Source organism: Hyperolius riggenbachi, chromosome 7 (genome assembly GCF_040937935.1).
Source record: "Hyperolius riggenbachi isolate aHypRig1 chromosome 7, aHypRig1.pri, whole genome shotgun sequence".
NCBI lineage: Eukaryota > Metazoa > Chordata > Amphibia > Anura > Hyperoliidae > Hyperolius > Hyperolius riggenbachi.
In genome coordinates this window covers 37,759,433-37,779,947 of record NC_090652.1, presented here as the reverse complement: position 1 = coordinate 37,779,947, position 20,515 = coordinate 37,759,433, and the positions used below count along the sequence as shown (strand labels likewise).

The following is a 20,515-nucleotide window of genomic DNA, read 5'->3' as shown; positions in this document are numbered from 1 at the left end:
AAACAATAAAACTGTTAAAACTTAAAAGTACATTTAAACATAAAATAAAACTGGAATATCTTAAAAAGTCATTTTTAGGAGAAGGAAGATAGATACAATTGTTTATTTCATTATTTTATTTTCGCTTCGGGTGTCCTTTAAGTTAACCCTTACCCAAGGTGAGAGTAATATGAAGGCTGACTTATTTATCGGTATTTCCTTTTAACCAATACCAGTTGCCTGGAAGCCCTGCTGATCTATTTGGCTGCAGCAGTGTCTGAATAACACCAGAAACAAGCATGCCACTAATCTTGTCAGATCTGACAATAATGTCAGAAACACCTTATCTGCTGCATGCTTGTTCAGGGGCTATGGCTAAAGGTGCCCATACACTCGTCAGATTAGCAGCAGATAGATCATCAGATGGATTTCTTAACTATCTGATTTCAGTTTGAAATCTATTGAAATTCGATCTGATGGCATTTTTTTGCCATCAGATTTCCATTAGGGCCAATGCAAAATGATAAGCAATCTCATCAGATCGACCTAGATTTTCCACCCTGCCAGTTCGATGGAAATCCATCGAAATCGGTTGGCTAACCGATTTGCAATTGATCAATCGATCAATTTTGATCGATCGATCGGCCAGAAAATCGGCTGAGTGTATGGGCCCCTTAAGAGTATTAGAGGCAGAGGATCAGCAGGACAGCCAGGCAACTGGTATTGTGTAAAAGGAAATAAATATGGCAGCCTCCATATCCCACTTCAGTTGTCCTAAAGGGAGCCCGAGGAGAGAGGGATATGGAGGCTGACATGTTTATTTCCTTTTAAATATAGTAGAATCTGGTTATAGTAAACTGATATAGTAAACCTCTGGATATAGTAGTAAACTCAGTCCTTAGGTCCCAACAAATGCATCTGTAAAATACAGTACAATGTATGACCAGTTCTGATATAGTAAACTACTTTCCCTGGTCCCTTGGAGTTTACTTTAAAGGGATTCTACTGTAATGCCCATTGCCTGGCTGTCCTGCTGATCCTCTGCCTCTAATACTTTAAGCCATAGACCCTGAACAAGCATATGTAGATCAGATGTCGATGAAAAATCTGACAAGATTAGCTGCATGCTTGTTTCAGGTCTGTGATTTATACTGGCAGCACAGTGGCATAGTGGTTAGCGCTCTTGCCTTGCAGAGCTGGGTCCCTGGTTTGAATCCCAGCCAGGTCAACATCTGCAAGGAGTTTGTATGTTCTCCCCGTGTCTGTGTGGGTTTCCTCTGGGGCCTTCTGGTTTCCTCCCCATATCCCAAAACCATATGGATAGGTTAATTGGCTCCCCCCTAAATTGGCCCTAAACTGCAACACATACCCAATATAGACATAGGGCTATGGTAGGGAATTAGATTGTGATTTTTTTTGCATTTTTCTAGCGTTTTGCATGCATTTTTATGCGTTTGCAGTTCACATATACAAAACGTATATGCGTTTTCAATGCGTTTCTATATTACGTTTTATGAAAATCACTAGGAAGACAACAGGATCACATCACAAAACAATAAAAAAAAAACACATAAAAAACGCAATACATTGCGCTCCAATTGACTTTCATTATGTGCGTTTTTGATGCGTTTTTGAATATCATGCAACAAAACCAGCATTTTTTAAAAATACACGCATACAAAACGCATATGAGGTTTTTTTTATATAGCGTTTTTTTCATGCGGCCCATAAACTTCGATTAGCGGCAAAAACTCAGCGTTTAGGGCTCTTTCACAGTGCGACGTTAAAGTCGCACGTTAAAACAACATTTAACGCAGAATAACTCCCCGCAATGAAAAATCAATGTCCTGTTCACAGTGCACACGTTGCGTTAGTGACTAACTCTGCAAGTTAAGTGAAAGTGCTGCATGCTGTGCGTTATACACGTTATCAGCTGTGTTAGACTGTTTGCACATGCTCAGTAATGACCTGGAAGCATACTTTTCAGTTCCTGCATGCTCTACTGTATGTGACGATAACAGGGCATTAAGTTGCGGTGCGACTTTTTGGGGGCATTGCAGTGTAATTTGCGTTGCGACTTTAACATTGCATCAAACCGCAACGTCTTACTGTGAAAGAGGCCTTAATAATTTATAAATGAATACTGTAAAAATAATAATAAGCCATTGTATTCATGATGTTGTTTTCACTGCAGTTCCTCTTTTAGCTGCCCAGGGCATTCAGCACTGGGAGTCTAGTAAGCAGGATTTTGCTCTCCTTTCCTCTCTGTGTCAGTGTGAGGAGAGCTGAGTGGATGTGATTTATGCCTGTGTGTTTAATAGGAAACGACACATTCTGTGCAGGCTGCACAAGGCGATGGGAGGAGATCACTCTGAATAGAGCACATCTGCCTCGTAAGGACATTTGACAAATTCTTTCAGAATGATCTCAATAATGGGGTAAGATTTCGCTTATAGAGTTGCCGGACAATCAGGGAGGATTTAACCCTTAGCCTGCCACGGACAACCACGGGTGTATTTTTTCGCATCTATACGCCACAGAACGTCTAAAGTCATTTTAGTACAAAATGACTTCAGGCTGCAGCCGACGTCTGTAGGCGTTTCTGTATCCCCATATGCCTTTCGCCACGAACGTCTAATGCTAGGTACACACCATACAATTTTCTGGCAGGTTTACCTGCCAGATCGATTTTTCCCAGCATGTCCGATCTGAATTTCGATCAATTTTCCGATTGATTTCCATAGAAGTGAACGGAAATCGATCAGAAAAACTATCATAAAATCGATCGAAATTCAGATTGGACATGCTGGAAAAAATCGATCTGGCAGGTAAATCTGCTATAAAATTGTATCGTGTGTACCTAGCATAAAAGGCATTTAGTACTGCGTTTGGGCTCAGTGTCCACTTTCTACTTTACTTGAAATATGCTAAAATTAGAGAGCCTATGCAGCTTGAAAATGGACCAATGAAAAGCTTCCACGGCAAGATCTGTTTGCTCCATTTTTCGATAGATTTTCATCATAATTAGCCTAATTCTCAATCATCTCACATGTATGTGTACCTCACTGACAAACCCTGCTGACTAATATGGATTTTGGTACACGTAGCTATGGGCAGCATGGTGGCGTAGTGGTAAGCTCTCTCGCCTTGCGGGGCTCGGTCCCCGGATTGAATCCCAGCCAGAGCACTATCTGCAAGGAGTTTGTATGTTCTCCCTGTGTCTGTGTGGGTTTCCTCTGGATACTCTGGTTTCCTCCCACATCACAAAAACATACAGATAAGTTAATTGGCTTCCTCCTAAATTGGGCCTAGGCTACGATACACACACACTACACAATATAGACATGTGACTATGGTAGAGACAAGGCAATATACTCTGTACAGCGCTGTGGAAGATGTCGCCGTTATATAAATACTAAAGAAATAAAAATTTGGGTAAGACATTTAATAAACACAGTTCAAACATAGCTGGCACTGGCATGTAACTTTTTTTTAAAAAAAAAGTAGCTGGCAGTGTGAGGGTTAAAAAGTTGAGGGGGCTTTTGGTTTTTCTGATGGCTACGAACGTGAAGTCGTTTTTATGGGATTGGGTGGTGGAGTAGCATCATGGGGGTGTGGCTTGTTATCTGGATATGATGTTTTGTATATGTATGTACAGTTTTTCTACATGCCTTGAAAAAGGAGGACACTGAGTGCTAACGACACAATTGTCAGTTGGATTGCGTGTCAGTTGCATGAATACATTTTGATTGTTTTCTTCTAGTTTTGGCGTGTTGACCACAATTAGACTGCTACTGTACCCAAAACTCTATCCCATAGTCCAGGTGTTGCCTCACGATTTATACAGAGGGAGTAGTATACTGGAGTCTCATGAGTTTGGTTTCAGTTTTATTCAACTTAGAATTTTATTTACTTAAAGTGGTATGGAACTGAGGCTAAGTTCACAGTGGGACGTTAAAGTCGCGCGTTAAAACAGCATTTAACGCAGAATAACTCACTGCAATGAAAAATCAATGCCCTGTTCACAGTGCACACGTTGCGTTGGTGCCTAACGCTGCACGTTAAGTAAAAGTACTGCATGCAGTGCGTTATACACGTTATTAGCTGCGTTGGACTGTTTGCACATGCTCAGTAATAACTTGGAAGCATACTTTTCATTGCCTGTATTTTTTACTGTATCTGCTGTATGCGACGGTAACGCTGCGTTGCCACTTTTTGAGCGCGTTGAGTTGTAAGCTTGCGGTGCGACTTTAACGTGGCATCAAAACGCAACGTCCCACTGTGAATCTAGCCTGAATTTCCTCTCTGTTCTAAAATATTATTTACAGCATAAAACCTACTACCACAAAAAAAAATCCAGCAGAACAGCATTTAAACAGTTAAACACAGCACTTTGTTCTTCAGTGGAAAACTTCTTGCTTCAGTGGAAAGCTTGGAGGGGGAAGAGGTGATAACAATTATCTTTTGTTTACATTCCTTTGTCAGATACATTAGTAAACATTAGCAAATTGCCAAAACTGAGCTGAGAAGCAGCTATGAAATAAAACGCAGTGGCAGCTTTCAGAGCAGATAAACTGCACTTTGTTAATTTGTAATTTGTAAATCGGCAATAATACTTGTGCACAAAAGCAAATATGATAACTGTATGGGTAATTAAAAGTAGGAAAACACTTTTTTCTTTTAATGTTATGTCAGAGTTTTCTCCCACTTTAAGCTGTATGCATATTTAATACAAGTGATGTTTTTGATACAATTTGCATTAGGTTTGCTTGTAAGACAAAATGATTACCCTATCTCCATGTGTGATATTTACAATTGTATTCCGTTTAGTGTATATGTTGTTATGTTGATGGCACAGCCAAGATGCATATTCTTAGATTTATCAACATTAAATGTCATCTGCCATATGGCTGTCTAAATGGTCATGCTGGCAAAGCCCTTCCATAGTATGTCCTGTGGAGTGTTGATAATTCTACATAATTTTGTATCATCTAAAAAAAATGGCAACATTTCTTTCTATTCGAACTACAAGGTCATTTATAAATATGTTGTAGAGAACTGGAACTAGCACTGAGCCTTGTGGAACCCCACTGCTGATCGGTTCTTACTTTGAGTATGATCTTTTTACTACTATAGTTTGCCTTTTGTCCCTTTAGGCTGTTCTCTGTCTACGTACACACACTTTGCTCTAGTCAGTGGCATAATTATAATTCCCATCAGGTAATTTGGATCAGGTTATTCGGACACACGGACCACACACAGACACAGACGGTTATCGGTTGGGTTGGAGAAGGTCGGAGGTGGGGGTAATGTTAGGCATAGGTGAAAGGTATAGTATTAGGTGGGGTCGTGCTAGTGATAATCTCACTTACTATACCCACCACCACCACTGTTCCCTCTTATACCCTCTACCACCTTCCCTACTATTCCCAACACCACCACTACCCTCCCTTCCTATGCCCACCAGTACTTCCTCTCCCATGCCCATGACCACTACCCACCTATTTTCACCACCTCCATCCTCCCCTCACCACCACCACAACCCTCCCTTCCTATCCTATATCCAACCAAAACTCTCACCTCCTATACACATCACCACCATCCCTTCCTAGGTCCACTAACACTCTCAGCTCCTATACCCACCACCACCATCCCTTCCTAGGCCTACCAACACTCTCAGCTCCCATACCCACCATCCCTTCCTATGCCCACCAACACTCTCACCTCCTATACCCATCACCACTATCCCTTCCTATGCCCACCAACACTCTCGGCTCCCATATCCACCACCATCCCTTCCTAGGCCTACCAACACTCTCAGCTCCCATACCCACCACCACCATCCCTTCCTATGCCCACCACTACAACTAACCTCCCCTAATATGCCCATCAACACTCTCTTCTCCTATCCCTACCACCACTCTCCCCATGCCCACCACTACCCTCTACTCTTATGCTCACCACCACCCTCCCCATGTCCACCACTACTCTCCCCTCCCCACCAACACTCTCACCTCCTATGCCTACCACCACTGCCCCCTTTTCCTGTTCCTTCCACCACTCTCGTTACCCTTGCCCACCATCACTACCACCATCCTCTCCTATGCCCACCACATCCGTTATCGCCTCCTCAGCTTACCTCCTATACCCACCACCACCTCCTCCCCTCCTTATGATTCTTCTGCCATCCTCCTTTTCTCCTTCCCCCCCTCACTCTTGCATGGCCTTCCTCCCATTCTCTCTGGCTCTCTTGTATTTGGCACCCCAGTCTTATCTTTCACCACCCGTCCTTTATTTTGTACCCCCCTCTATGGCTCCTCTTTCTTCCTCTCTATCCCTCCTTCATGCTCTTTCTCACTCTCCACCTCGGATTTCTCTTACTGCCCCCATTGTCTTTTGTCTCCCTCTATCCCTCCTCCCTTCCCCTCTCTCACTCTTCACTCTCTCTCTGCCCGGCTACTCTTGTCCTCTCATTCCCCATCTTATCTCCCTGTCTCTCTGACACTCTCTATTCCTGTCCTCCTCTGCTTGCCGCCTCTCTGCCCCTCTGAGTCTTGCATGCTGTCAGTCTGGCTTGGTGCAGTGCACACATTGCAGAGCGCTGTACTCTGGCAGAATGCAGATACGAGGCAGAGAACTCCCCACAAGACAAAGGCAGACAGTGGGGCAGGCGGACCCACAGCCGCTCAATTCATCTGTCCAGCCTTCACTCCCAGGATGTGTGCGGCGCGTGCAATATGTCACAGTCCAGCGTGTGCATGAGGGGGAGGCCTGTGCCCTTTGTCATAGTGAAAGGTCTTCCCTCATCTACATATCAATGCAATGCACCCACCAAACAAGGCACCTGTGCAATACATAAATATTATTACTGTTATCAGGATCAGACAGCGCTGGGATCTATAATGTAGAGAGGTGACTGGATATTATCAGGACAGGATCAGACAGCGCTGGGATCTATAATGTAGAGAAGTGACTAGATATTATCAGGACAGGATCAGACAGTGCTGGGATCTATAATGTAGAGAAGTGACTAGATATTATCAGGACGGGATCAGACAGTGCTGGGATCTATAATGTAGAGAGGTGACTGGATATTATCAGGACAGGATCATACAGGGCTGGGATCTATAATGTAGAGAGGTGACTGGATATTATCAGGATCAGACAGTGCTGGGATCTATAATGTAGAGAGGTGACTGGATATTATCAGGATCAGACAGTGCTGGGATCTATAATGTAGAGATGTAACTGGATATTATCAGGACGGGATCAGACAGTGCTGGGATCTATAATGTAGAGAGGTGACTGGATATTATCAGGATAGGATCAGACAGCGCTGGGATCTATAATGTAGAGAGGTGACTGGATATTATCAGGACAGGATCAGACAGTGCTGGGATCTATAATGTAGAGAGGTGACTGGATATTATCAGGATGGGATCAGACAGTGCTGGGATCTATAATGTAGAGAGGTGACTGGATATTATCAGGATGGGATCAGACATCGCTGGGATCTATAATTTAGAGAGGTGACTTGATATTATCAGGAAAGGATCAGACAGCCCTGGGATCTGTAATGTAGAGAGGTGACTGGATATTATCAGGACAGGATCAGACAGTGCTGGGATCTATAATGTAGAGAGGTGACTGGATATTATCAGGACGGGATTACACAGAGCTGGGATCTATAATGTAGATAGGTGACTGGATATTATCAGGACGAGATCAGACAGCACTGGGATCTATAATGTAGAGAGGTGACTGGATATTATCAGGACGGGATCAGACAGCGCTGGGATCTATAATGTAGAGAGGTGACTGGATATTATCAGGATGGGATTAGACAGCGCTGGGATCTATAATGTAGAGAGGTGACTGGATATTATCAGGATGAGATCAGACAGCACTGGGATCTATAATGTAGAGAGGTGACTGGATATTATCAGGACAGGATCAGATAGTGCTGGGATCTATAATGTAGAGAGGTGACTGGATATTATCAGGATGGGATCAGACAGCGCTGGGATCGATAATGTAGAGAGGTGACTGGATATTATCAGGACGGGATCAGACAGCGCTGGGATCTATAATGTAGAGAGGTGACTGGATATTATCAGGATGGGATCAGACAGCGCTGGGACCGATAATGTAGAGAGGTGACTGGATATTATCAGGACGGGATCAGACAGCGCTGGGATCTATAATGTAGAGAGGTGACTGGATATTAGTGGTGCTCAAATACCCCTTTTTAAAATTCGAGTTTGGTCGAATTCGAATAGTAAATTATTCGAGGTCATTCGAATATTCGAGTCGAATAATTTTTACTATTCGATTCGACCTCGGACTTCGAGCTCACTATTCGAGTCGGTATTCGAGCTGACTATTCGAGCTGACTATTCGAATTGGCCTTAAATAGCTTCCAACACTTGTTTTGAGGGTGAATGATGCAAGAAACCTCTTTTTTTCCAAGTAACAACAGCAAGTGATTATGTGGGGATGTTCCTTTAAAAAAAAATGTGGAAAGAGAAGTTGTGTCCTTAATTTTGTTCAGTAGTGTTACTGTATATACTTGTTCGTCTTCTTCTATATCGTCTTCTTCTATATCGTCTTCTTCTATATCGTCTTCTTCTTCTTCTTCTTCTTCTTCTTCTTCTTCTTCTTCTTCTTCTTCTTCTTCTTCTTCTTCTTCTTCTTCTTCTTCTTCTTCTTCTTCTTCTTCTTCTTCTTCTTCTTCTTCTTCTTCTTCTTCTTCTTCTTCTTCTTCTTCTTCTTCTTCTTCTTCTTCTTCTTCTTCTTCTTCTTCTTCTTCTTCTTCTTCTTCTTCTTCTTCTTCTTCATCTTCTCCTTCCTTTTCAATATAGTCTTATTCTTCTTCACGTATTTCTCTTTTCAATTTTTTTTTAAAGAAATGCAGCTATTTTTGAGCGTAACAAATAGCTGGTGGGCGCACGCATGTTGGAAGCGCCATTGTATGTGCTCCCTGGCAGTGGAAACACAAAGACAGCAGGAGGTAAATTCAGCAGCAGGAGGAGGAGGATGAGTGTGTGGCAGCAGGCAGTCAATGAGGCAGGCAGCTCGCCGTGACATAATAGCCCTGGTACCTAGCGGTGATACCAGGGCTGTAAATAAACACAACAGGAGGTCCCAGACAGCGGTCGTGCAGCCCACATTGTGTCCAATACACAACTGGGACAACACAGTTTTCAACCCGGGCACCTCAGAAAAATTAAACCTTTTTTTTTTTTTTTATGGTTTTTTGGTTTTTGGTTTTGCAACCAATATAGCTATTGTTTGACGTAATAGCTGGTGGCAGAGTGGCAGCAGAAGGTAAATCATCTGTGTACCCTGGCAGTGGGAAACACAGACAGACAGCAGCAGCAGGAGGAGGAATGGAGGAGTAGGCGAGCAGCTATTGTTTGACGTAATAGCTGGTGGCAGAGTGGCAGCAGAAGGTAAATCATCTGTGTACCCTGGCAGTGGGAAACACAGACAGACAGCAGCAGCAGCAGCAGGAGGAGGTATGGAGGAGCAGTGTGAGTGTGGCAGCAGGTAGGCAGCGTGACATAATAGCCCTGGTACCTAGCGGTGATACCAGGGCTGTAAATAAACACAACAGGAGGTCCCAGACAGCGGTCGTGCAGCCCACATTGTGTCCAATACACAACTGGGACAACACAGTTTTCAACCCGGGCACCTCAGAAAAATTAAACCTTTTTTTTTTTTCTTATGGTTTTTTGGTTTTTGGTTTTGCAACCAATATAGCTATTGTTTGACGTAATAGCTGGTGGCAGAGTGGCAGCAGAAGGTAAATCATCTGTGTACCCTGGCAGTGGGAAACACAGACAGACAGCAGCAGCAGGAGGAGGAATGGAGGAGTAGGCGAGCAGCTATTGTTTGACGTAATAGCTGGTGGCAGAGTGGCAGCAGAAGGTAAATCATCTGTGTACCCTGGCAGTGGGAAACACAGACAGACAGCAGCAGCAGCAGCAGGAGGAGGTATGGAGGAGCAGTGTGAGTGTGGCAGCAGGTAGGCAGCGTGACATAATAGCCCTGGTACCTAGCGGTGATACCAGGGCTGTAAATAAACACAACAGGAGGTCCCAGACAGCGGTCGTGCAGCCCACATTGTGTCCAATACACAACTGGGACAACACAGTTTTCAACCCGGGCACCTCAGAAAAATTAAACCTTTTTTTTTTTTTATGGTTTTTTGGTTTTTGGTTTTGCAACCAATATAGCTATTGTTTGACGTAATAGCTGGTGGCAGAGTGGCAGCAGAAGGTAAATCATCTGTGTACCCTGGCAGTGGGAAACACAGACAGACAGCAGCAGCAGGAGGAGGAATGGAGGAGTAGGCGAGCAGCTATTGTTTGACGTAATAGCTGGTGGCAGAGTGGCAGCAGAAGGTAAATCATCTGTGTACCCTGGCAGTGGGAAACACAGACAGACAGCAGCAGCAGCAGCAGGAGGAGGTATGGAGGAGCAGTGTGAGTGTGGCAGCAGGTAGGCAGCGTGACATAATAGCCCTGGTACCTAGCGGTGATACCAGGGCTGTAAATAAACACAACAGGAGGTCCCAGACAGCGGTCGTGCAGCCCACATTGTGTCCAATACACAACTGGGACAACACAGTTTTCAACCCGGGCACCTCAGAAAAATTAAACCTTTTTTTTTTTTTTATGGTTTTTTGGTTTTTGGTTTTGCAACCAATATAGCTATTGTTTGACGTAATAGCTGGTGGCAGAGTGGCAGCAGAAGGTAAATCATCTGTGTACCCTGGCAGTGGGAAACACAGACAGACAGCAGAAGGGCAGTACACAGCAGCCCACTGTAGGTGTAAAATGTGTGGCTGCAGGCGACGTAATAGTCAAAGTGAACCAGGCTGGCTTAGTGAGCAGGAGCCAGGAGGTGGTAAAGGGTGGTAAGGCACATTAACGATGGTTCCGGCAGCCAGTTCATGTCCCCCTCTCGCCGACAACAGGGGCCAGGAACTCGCCTTCCACCCACGCCTGGTTCATCTTGAGAAACGTCAGTCTGTCCACAGACTTGTGAGACAGACGTGAGCGTTTCTCGGTGACCACGCCACCAGCTGCACTGAAGCAGCGCTCGGACAGCACGCTGGAAGGGGGGCAGGACAGCACTTCCAGGGCGTACTGCACCAGCTCGCTCCAGATCTCCATGCGCTTGACCCAATACTCCATGGGATCAACAGGGGCATCGCTGTCAAGCCCGCTGTACGACCCCATGTAGTCAGCCACCATGCGGGTCAGGCGCTGGCTGTGACCGGAGGAGGATGCTGCTGCATGCATCTCCTCTCTAGTCACTGCTGCCGGAGCCTCTACAGTCCTGTAGAGCTCGTGGCTGAGAGACAGCAGGTCTGTGGGGCGCTTGCTGCTGCTGGATGCAGGCACCTGCTGCTGCCTCTGTGCTGGCTGCTGGACAGTGGGGGTGGAAGGCTGGGGGAAGGCTTCCTCCAAGCGCTCAACAAGGGCCTGCTGCAAGCTCCTTATTTGTTGCGCTGGGTCTCCTCCTGCAGGCGGCAGGAACTGGCTCAACTTCCCCTTGAGGCGTGGGTCCAACATCATGCTGATCCAGATGTCCTCCCTCTGCTTCATCTGGATCACCCTGGGGTCCCTGCGCAGGCACGTCAGCATGTGCGCTGCCATTGGGAAGAGGCGGGCCACGTCTGCTGGCACATCGACGTCAGTGCTGTCCTCATCCTCCTCCTCTGCCGCCTCATCCTCTCTCCACCCCCGCACCAACTCAGCTGCGCTGTGCTGATCCCCCTCATCAGCAGCCAGGTCAGGGACCTCCACCAAGTCCTCCTCCTCCTCCCCCTCAGAGGTGGACTGCGCAGCTGGTTGCCGCTCCTGCTGGTCCAAGGCTGCCGCTCCCTGTTCCAGCAAAGCATCGAGGGCCCTGTTCAGCAGAGAAACCAGGGGCACCCACTCGCAGACCATAGCATGGTCCCTGCTCACCATGTTTGTGGCCTGCAGGAAGGGAGCCAGCACTAAGCACACCTGCTGCATGTGCCTCCAGTCATCATCGGGGACGATGGACGGGAAGTTGCTGGTCTTGTCCCTTCTCTGAGCTGCGGAAACAGTGGCCAGGGCAAGGTACTGTTTGACAGCGCGCCTCTGTTCAACCAGACGCTCCAACATCGCCAGGGTGGAGTTCCAGCGAGTCGGAACGTCAAGGATCAGCCGATGGCGTGGCAGATCCAGCTCCTTTTGCACGTCTTCCAGGCTCGCACAGGCTGCAGCCGAGCGCCGGAAGTGACGCACAACATTCCTTGCCGTTTCCAGCAGTTCGCCCATCCCCAGGTAGGTGCGCAGGAACTTCTGCACCACCAGGTTCAGCACGTGGGCAAGACAGGGGATGTGGGTCAGGTTTCCCCTGTCTATTGCGGCAACCAGATTGGCCCCATTGTCGGCCACCACCTCTCCGACTCTGAGGCCTCTGGGGGTCAGCCAAATCCTCTCCTGCTCCTGGAGTTTGGCCAACACATGGGTTGCCGTCAGCTTGGTCTTCCCAAGGCTGACCAAGTGCAGCAGCGCTTGGCAGTGGCGGGCCTTCACGCTGCTGCTGAGGCGGGGGGTTTGGCCAGGTGTGCCGGAGGATGGCAGAGGATCGGAGGAACCTGCTGCAGTTCCCCTGAGCCTGCGGGGTGGCACCACCCACTGTGTTGCTGCTGCTGCTGTGCCCGCTGCTGCTCTCCCATCCTCACCCCCTTCCACCAAGCTGACCCAGTGGACAGTGAAGGACAGGTAGCGGCCTGTCCCGAAGCGGCTGCTCCAGGAGTCCATGGTGACGTGGACCCTTTCACCAACCGCGTGCTCCAGCCCTCGCTCCACATTGGCCATCACAAAGCGGTGCAGTGCAGGAATGGCCTTGCGGGCAAAGAAGTGTCTGCTGGGGAGCTGCCAGTCTGGGGCTGCGCAAGCAAGCAGCGCACGAATGTCGCTCCCCTCCTGCACGAGCGTGTACGGCAGGAGTTGGGAGCACATGGCCCGTGCCAGCAAGCCGTTCAGCTGCCGCACGCGACGGCTGCTGGGAGGCAGAGCCCTAACCACCCCCTGGAAGGACTCGCTCAAAAGGCTCTGGCGTGGCCTTTTGCTGACACGGGAATTAGCAGACACAGCAGAGGAGGCCACTGAGGACTGGCTGCCAGAACAGGCCTCAGTGTCGGCGGCAGGAGTTGCAGAGGGGGGAGGAGCAGTGCGTTTCCGCACTCCTGCTGGTGCTGCTGGAGGAGCAGGAGGGCGGGTGGCTGCTGTTGCTGCTGCTGCTGCTGAAGGCTGTGCAGTGATGGGTGTGGTGCCACTGCCAGCACCAGATGCCTTCAGCCTCTGGAACTCCTCATGCTGGTGGAAATGTTTAGCCGCAAGGTGGTTGATGAGCGAGCTGGTGCAGAACTTTAAGGGGTCTGCACCTCTGCTCAACTTCCGCTGACAGTGGTTGCAAGTGGCGTACTTGCTGTACACAGTGGGCATGGTGAAATATCGCCAGATTGGTGACTTAAACATCCCCCTACGGCATGGAAGCGCTGCTGCCTGTCTCCCTGTGGTGGTTGGGGGGGGGGCTTGGGGGGCTTGGGTGCGGCTGGTGGTGGTACTGGCAGATGCTGCTGCTGCTGCTGCTGAGCCTGAGACACCAGCAGGCTGTGGGACCTGCCTACTGCTGCTGCCAATGCTTGCAATGATGCGCCTCCTTGCAAGGCCCACAAGAGCATCCTCCTCCTCCTCCTCAGAGCTGCTGAGGACGACATCCCCTGGAGGTGGTGGCACCCAGTCTCTGTCTGTCACCGGGTCATCATCATCCTCCCCCTCCTGAAACATGTCCTGCTGGGATGAGGACCCCCCAAACTCCTCTCCTGATGCATGGATGGGCTGCTTGACTGTCGCCACAGTCTTGCTGTCCAATCCCTCATCCCCCAAAGTGCCCATCAGCATCTCCTCCTCAAGATCGCCAACAACAGCAGACAATTTACTCATGATGCCTGGGGTCAAAAGACTGCTGAATGACAGGTCGGCGAGTGACGGTGAACTGGCCTCCTCCCCAGACCCTGCTGGGCGGCTGCTGCGAACAGGGGTGGTGGTGGTGGTGAGGGTGGAGGCCTCGGATGCAGAGCTGATGGCGGGCTGCTCATCCTCCGTCATGAGTTGCACCACAGTGTCTGCATCCTTTTCCTCAATGGGACGTTTCCGACCCGGCTGGAGGAAAATGGGAGCAGGTGCTACACGCTGCTGCTGCTGTGTCTCTGCAGCGTGAGTTGCAGATGCTCCTGCTGGGCGGCGCCCAAGGCGTCCACGGCCAGTGGCTATGGGAGGAATGTTAGCCACTGACGCTGCTGCTGCTGCTGCGGAACTGTGCATGGTGGCGCGCCCGCGGCCGCGGCTTGCCACAATGCTGCTCCCTCTCCTCCTGATTCCCTTGCTGCCCTTCCCCTTGCCCAAACCGCGCTGGCTGCCACTTCCAGACATCTTAAATGTTTTGGGCGTATAGACAAAAGTTTTGTAAAAGGGCGGGTGAAAAGTGGGGTACTTTAATGGAGTGGGTTGGTTGGTGAGGTGACTGAGTGAGTGTCCCCTAGTACAGTAAGTAAGTAGTAACAGTCAGGAAGTACAACTAGCAGTTACAATAATCAGTAGTAATCACAAGTAAATTTAGTGTGTGTACACTCAGACAGTGAGTGCACGCACGCAGGAGCTAGTAGCCTATGAACACAGTGACTGAGTGTCCTAGACTCCTAGTACAGTAAGAGTAAGTAGTAACAGTAAGTAGAACTAACTAATTACAATAATCAATCAGCGATCAGAAGGAAATGGAGTGTGGGTGTGTGTACACTCAGACAGTGAGTGCACGCACGCAGGAGCTAGTAGCCTATGAACACAGTGACTGAGTGTCCTAGACTCCTAGTACAGTAAGAGTAAGTAGTAACAGTAAGTAGAACTAACTAATTACAATAATCAATCAGCGATCAGAAGGAAATGGAGTGTGGGTGTGTGTACACTCAGACAGTGAGTGCACGCACGCAGGAGCTAGTAGCCTATGAACACAGTGACTGAGTGTCCTAGACTCCTAGTACAGTAAGAGTAAGTAGTAACAGTAAGTACAACTAACTAATTACGATAATCAATCAGCGATCAGAAGGAAATGGAGTGTGGGTGTGTGTACACTCAGACAGTGAGTGCACGCACGCAGGAGCTAGTAGCCTATGAACACAGTGACTGAGTGTCCTAGACTCCTAGTACAGTAAGAGTAAGTAGTAACAGTAAGTAGAACTAACTAATTACGATAATCAATCAGCGATCAGAAGGAAATGGAGTGTGGGTGTGTGTACACTCAGACAGTGAGTGCACGCACGCAGGAGCTAGTAGCCTATGAACACAGTGACTGAGTGTCCTAGACTCCTAGTACAGTAAGAGTAAGTAGTAACAGTAAGTAGAACTAACTAATTACAATAATCAATCAGCGATCAGAAGGAAATGGAGTGTGGGTGTGTGTACACTCAGACAGTGAGTGCACGCACGCAGGAGCTAGTAGCCTATGAACACAGTGACTGAGTGTCCTAGACTCCTAGTACAGTAAGAGTAAGTAGTAACAGTAAGTAGAACTAACTAATTACGATAATCAATCAGCGATCAGAAGGAAATGGAGTGTGGGTGTGTGTACACTCAGACAGTGAGTGCACGCACGCAGGAGCTAGTAGCCTATGAACACAGTGACTGAGTGTCCTAGACTCCTAGTACAGTAAGAGTAAGTAGTAACAGTAAGTAGAACTAACTAATTACAATAATCAATCAGCGATCAGAAGGAAATGGAGTGTGGGTGTGTGTACACTCAGACAGTGAGTGCACGCACGCAGGAGCTAGTAGCCTATGAACACAGTGACTGAGTGTCCTAGACTCCTAGTACAGTAAGAGTAAGTAGTAACAGTAAGTAGAACTAACTAATTACAATAATCAATCAGCGATCAGAAGGAAATGGAGTGTGGGTGTGTGTACACTCAGACAGTGAGTGCACGCACGCAGGAGCTAGTAGCCTATGAACACAGTGACTGAGTGTCCTAGACTCCTAGTACAGTAAGAGTAAGTAGTAACAGTAAGTAGAACTAACTAATTACGATAATCAATCAGCGATCAGAAGGAAATGGAGTGTGGGTGTGTGTACACTCAGACAGTGAGTGCACGCACGCAGGAGCTAGTAGCCTATGAACACAGTGACTGAGTGTCCTAGACTCCTAGTACAGTAAGAGTAAGTAGTAACAGTAAGTAGAACTAACTAATTACAATAATCAATCAGCGATCAGAAGGAAATGGAGTGTGGGTGGTGTGTGTACACTCAGACAGTGAGTGACCGCACGCAGGAGCTAGTAGCCTATGAACACACAGTGACTGAGTGTCCTAGACTCCTAGTACAGTAAGAGTAAGTAGTAACAGTAAGTAGAACTAACTAATTACAATAATCAATCAGCGATCAGAAGGAAATGGAGTGTGGGTGGTGTGTGTACACTCAGACAGTGAGTGACCGCACGCAGGAGCTAGTAGCCTATGAACACAGTGACTGAGTGTCCTAGACTCCTAGTACAGTAAGAGTAAGTAGTAACAGTAAGTAGAACTAACTAATTACAATAATCAATCAGCGATCAGAAGGAAATGGAGTGTGGGTGGTGTGTGTACACTCAGACAGTGAGTGACCGCACGCAGGAGCTAGTAGCCTATGAACACAGTGACTGAGTGTCCTAGACTCCTAGTACAGTAAGAGTAAGTAGTAACAGTAAGTAGAACTAACTAATTACAATAATCAATCAGCGATCAGAAGGAAATGGAGTGTGGGTGGTGTGTGTACACTCAGACAGTGAGTGACCGCACGCAGGAGCTAGTAGCCTATGAACACAGTGACTGTCTGACTGAGTGTCCTAGACTCCTAGTACAGTAAGAGTAAGTAGTAACAGTAAGTACAACTAACTAACAATAATCTATCAGTAATCAGAAGGAAATAGAGTGTGTGTACACACAGACAGTGAGTGAGTGCACACACGCAGGAGCTAGCTAGTAGCCTATAAACAGTGACAGTCAGTGAGTGTCCTACTCCTAGTACAGTATAACTACAATACTATTAGTAAAGGACAGCAGAAATACTGGTATAGATGAGAGAAATAAACAGAGGACAGCTGCCCACAGAGGCAAGGCCCCCCTGAGGCCTAAACCTGTAAGCTTGCAGCAGCTGCCTGTCTCTAATGAAACACACAAGCTACTAACTAAAATACAATGTCTATCTAACTAACAACAATATAGGTGTATATGGCAGGTGTAGGTGAGCAAAAACGCTAGGTAAATGATCACAATAGAGCACTTGCTAAGCCAAAGCACAAAGGAGCAACTCTCTCTCTGTACAAGTCTCAGGCAAGCATGGAGAAACGGAACATGGCGGCCGCTATTTATAGGGTAGGGGCTGGCCAGGGTCCCCCTCTGTGATTGGCTGCCGTCAGAGGGCCTGGGAGCCCTCTGATTGGCTCTAAGGACATCAATCTGGGCTATGACGCTATTCGAGCTCGGTACCGAGCTCGAATAGCGCCGTTTGCTCGAATAGCTCGAATAGTGAATGGGCTATTCGAGTGTACTCGGATAGCCCATTCGAATAGCTACAGCTATTCGGAGCTCGAATACCGAGCTCGGATAGCTGAAAAAGAGCTCGAATATTCGAGCTACTCGAATATTCGAGCTCTGCTGAGCACCACTGCTGGATATTATCAGCACGGGATCAGACAGTGCTGGGATCTATAATGTAGAGAGGTGACTGGATATTATCAGGATGAGATCAGACAGCGCTGGGATCTATAATGTAGAGAGGTGACTGGATATTATCAGGACAGGATCAGACAGTGTTGGGATCGATAATGTAGAGAGGTGACTGGATATTATCAGGACGGGATCAGACAGTGCTGGGATCTATAATGTAGAGAGGTGACTGGATATTATCAGGATGGGATCAGACATCGCTGGGATCTATAATGTAGAGAAGTGACTGGATATTATCAGGACAGGATCAGACAGCGCTGGGATCTATAATGTAGAGAGGTGACTGGATATTATCGGGACGGGATCAGACAGCGCTGGGATCTATAATGTAGAGAGATGACTGGATATTATCAGGACAGGATTAGACAGCGCTGGGATCTATAATGTAGAGATGTAACTGGATATTATCAGGACGGGATCAGACAGTGCTGGGATCTATAATGTAGAGAGGTGACTGGATATTATCAGGATGGGATCAGACATCGCTGGGATCTATAATGTAGAGAAGTGACTGGATATTATCAGGACAGGATCAGACAGCGCTGGGATCTATAATGTAGAGAGGTGACTGAATATTATCGGGACGGGATCAGACAGCGCTGGGATCTGTAATGTAGAGATGTAACTGGATATTATCAGGACGGGATCAGACAGCACTGGGATCTATAATGTAGAGAGGTGACTGGATATTATCAGGACAGGATCAGACAGCGCTGGGATCTATAATGTAGAGATGTAACTGGATATTATCAGGACGGGATCAGATAGCGCTGGGATCTATAATGTAGAGAGATGACTGGATATTATCAGGACAGGATTAGACAGCGCTGGGATCTATAATGTAGAGATGTAACTGGATATTATCAGGACGGGATCAGACAGTTCTGGGATCTATAATGTAGAGAGATGACTGAATATTACCAGGACAGGTTCAGACAGCGCTGGGATCTATAATGTAGTGATGTAACTGGATATTATCAGGACGGGATCAGACAGTTCTGGGATCTATAATGTAGAGAGATGACTGGATATTATCAGGACAGGATCAGACAGGGCTGGGATCTATAATGTAGAGGTGTGACTGGATATTATCAGGACAGGATCAGACAGTGCTGGGATCCAGTGGCGTAGCTAAGGGGCTGTGGGCCCCGATGCAAGTTTTACAATGGGGCCCCCCAAGCACTCTATACATAACAATTGATACGGCGAACCAAAACCTGCCAATGGCAACTACAGTGTTAGAGGTACAAGAAGGGGACAGGGAATAGTTTGTTAATGATTACCACTATTCAAATTATCTATAGAAGTGAATATTATGATCACAGGACCAATAGAGAGCTAATACTGTAGTTGAGGGAGTGCCCTTTGGGGCCCCTCTGGCCCAAGGGCCCCGATGCGGTCGCTACCTCTGCACCCCCTATTGCTACGCCCCTGCTGGGATCTATAATGTAGAGAGGTGACTGGATATTATCAGGACGGGATCAGACAGCGCTGGGATCTATAATGTAGTGATGTAACTGGATATTATCAGGACGGGATCAGACAGTTCTGGGATCTATAATGTAGAGAGATGACTGGATATTATCAGGACAGGATCAGACAGCGCTGGGATCTATAATGTGGAGAGGTGACTGGATATTATCAGGACGGGATCAGACAGCGCTGGGATCTATAATGTAGAGAGGTGACTGGATATTATCAGGACAGGATCAGACAGTGCTGGGATCTATAAAGTAGAGAGGTGACTGGATATTATCAGGACGGGATCAGACAGTGCTGGGATTTATAATGTAGAGAGGTGACTGGGTATTATCAGGACAGGATCAGACAGTGCTGGGATCTATAAAGTAGAGAGGTGACTGGATATTATCAGGACGGGATCAGACAGCGCTGGGATCTATAATGTAGAGAGGTGACTGGATATTATCAGGACAGGATCAGACAGCGCTGGGATCTATAATGTAGAGAGATGACTGGATATTATCAGGACAGGATCAGACAGCGCTGGGATCTATAATGTAGAGATGTAACTGGATATTATCAGGACAGGATCAGACAGCGCTGGGATCTATAATGTAGAGATGTAACTGGATATTATCAGGACAGGATCAGACAGTGCTGGGATCTATAATGTAGAGAGGTGACTGGATATTATCAGGACAGGATCTGACAGCGCTGGGATCTATAATGTAGAGAGGTGACTGGATATTATCAGGATGGGATCAGACAGTGCTGGGATCTATAATGTAGAGTGCCAAAACCAAATACTAATCAACAAATTTGGTCTAATTATCGCCCTATTTCTCTTTTAAATTTAGACATCAAAATTTTGGCCAAGATATTGGCTAACCGCTTAAACAATGAGATCACCACACTCATACGTAACGACCAAGCGGGTTTTATGCCTCAAAGGCAAGCTGGAGGCAGTGTTCACAGACTAACTCAATAGGCCCTGTTCATACTGTCAGCGTTTGAAGAACGCATAGAAGTGCAAAGAAAACGCAAGTTGAAAAACGCATGCGTTTTTCTTGCGTCTTCTATTGCGTTTTTACATGTTGAAAGGATGTGTGTCACACAGGAAACAATGGGAAACGCAGAGGGAAACGTACGCTAAAAATGCAATAGTACGCTTTTTTGATACGCATCCATAGACTTTCATTGCGTCCGTTTCTGTGCGTGATGCACAGAACTACGTGCAGCAATGCGAATGAGAAACGTATTCGTCTCATACG

At 47.1% G+C, this 20,515-nt stretch overlaps 1 protein-coding gene across 5 annotated transcripts in view; it reads left to right on the top strand.

The window, feature by feature from the left end:
• The window catches only part of STX1B (syntaxin 1B), a 138,916-nt gene that overhangs the window by 48,555 nt on the left and 69,846 nt on the right, over nt 1–20,515 (top strand). Inside the window, exon 1 of one of the 5 annotated variants that reach the window (XM_068243930.1) lies at nt 2,399–2,417. The exons of the other annotated variants lie outside the window; for them this stretch is intronic. The gene's annotated coding sequence lies outside the window, so the exon portion shown is untranslated. Of the gene's footprint in view, nt 1–2,398; nt 2,418–20,515 lie in introns of those variants that run through there. 5 annotated transcript variants of the gene reach the window in all.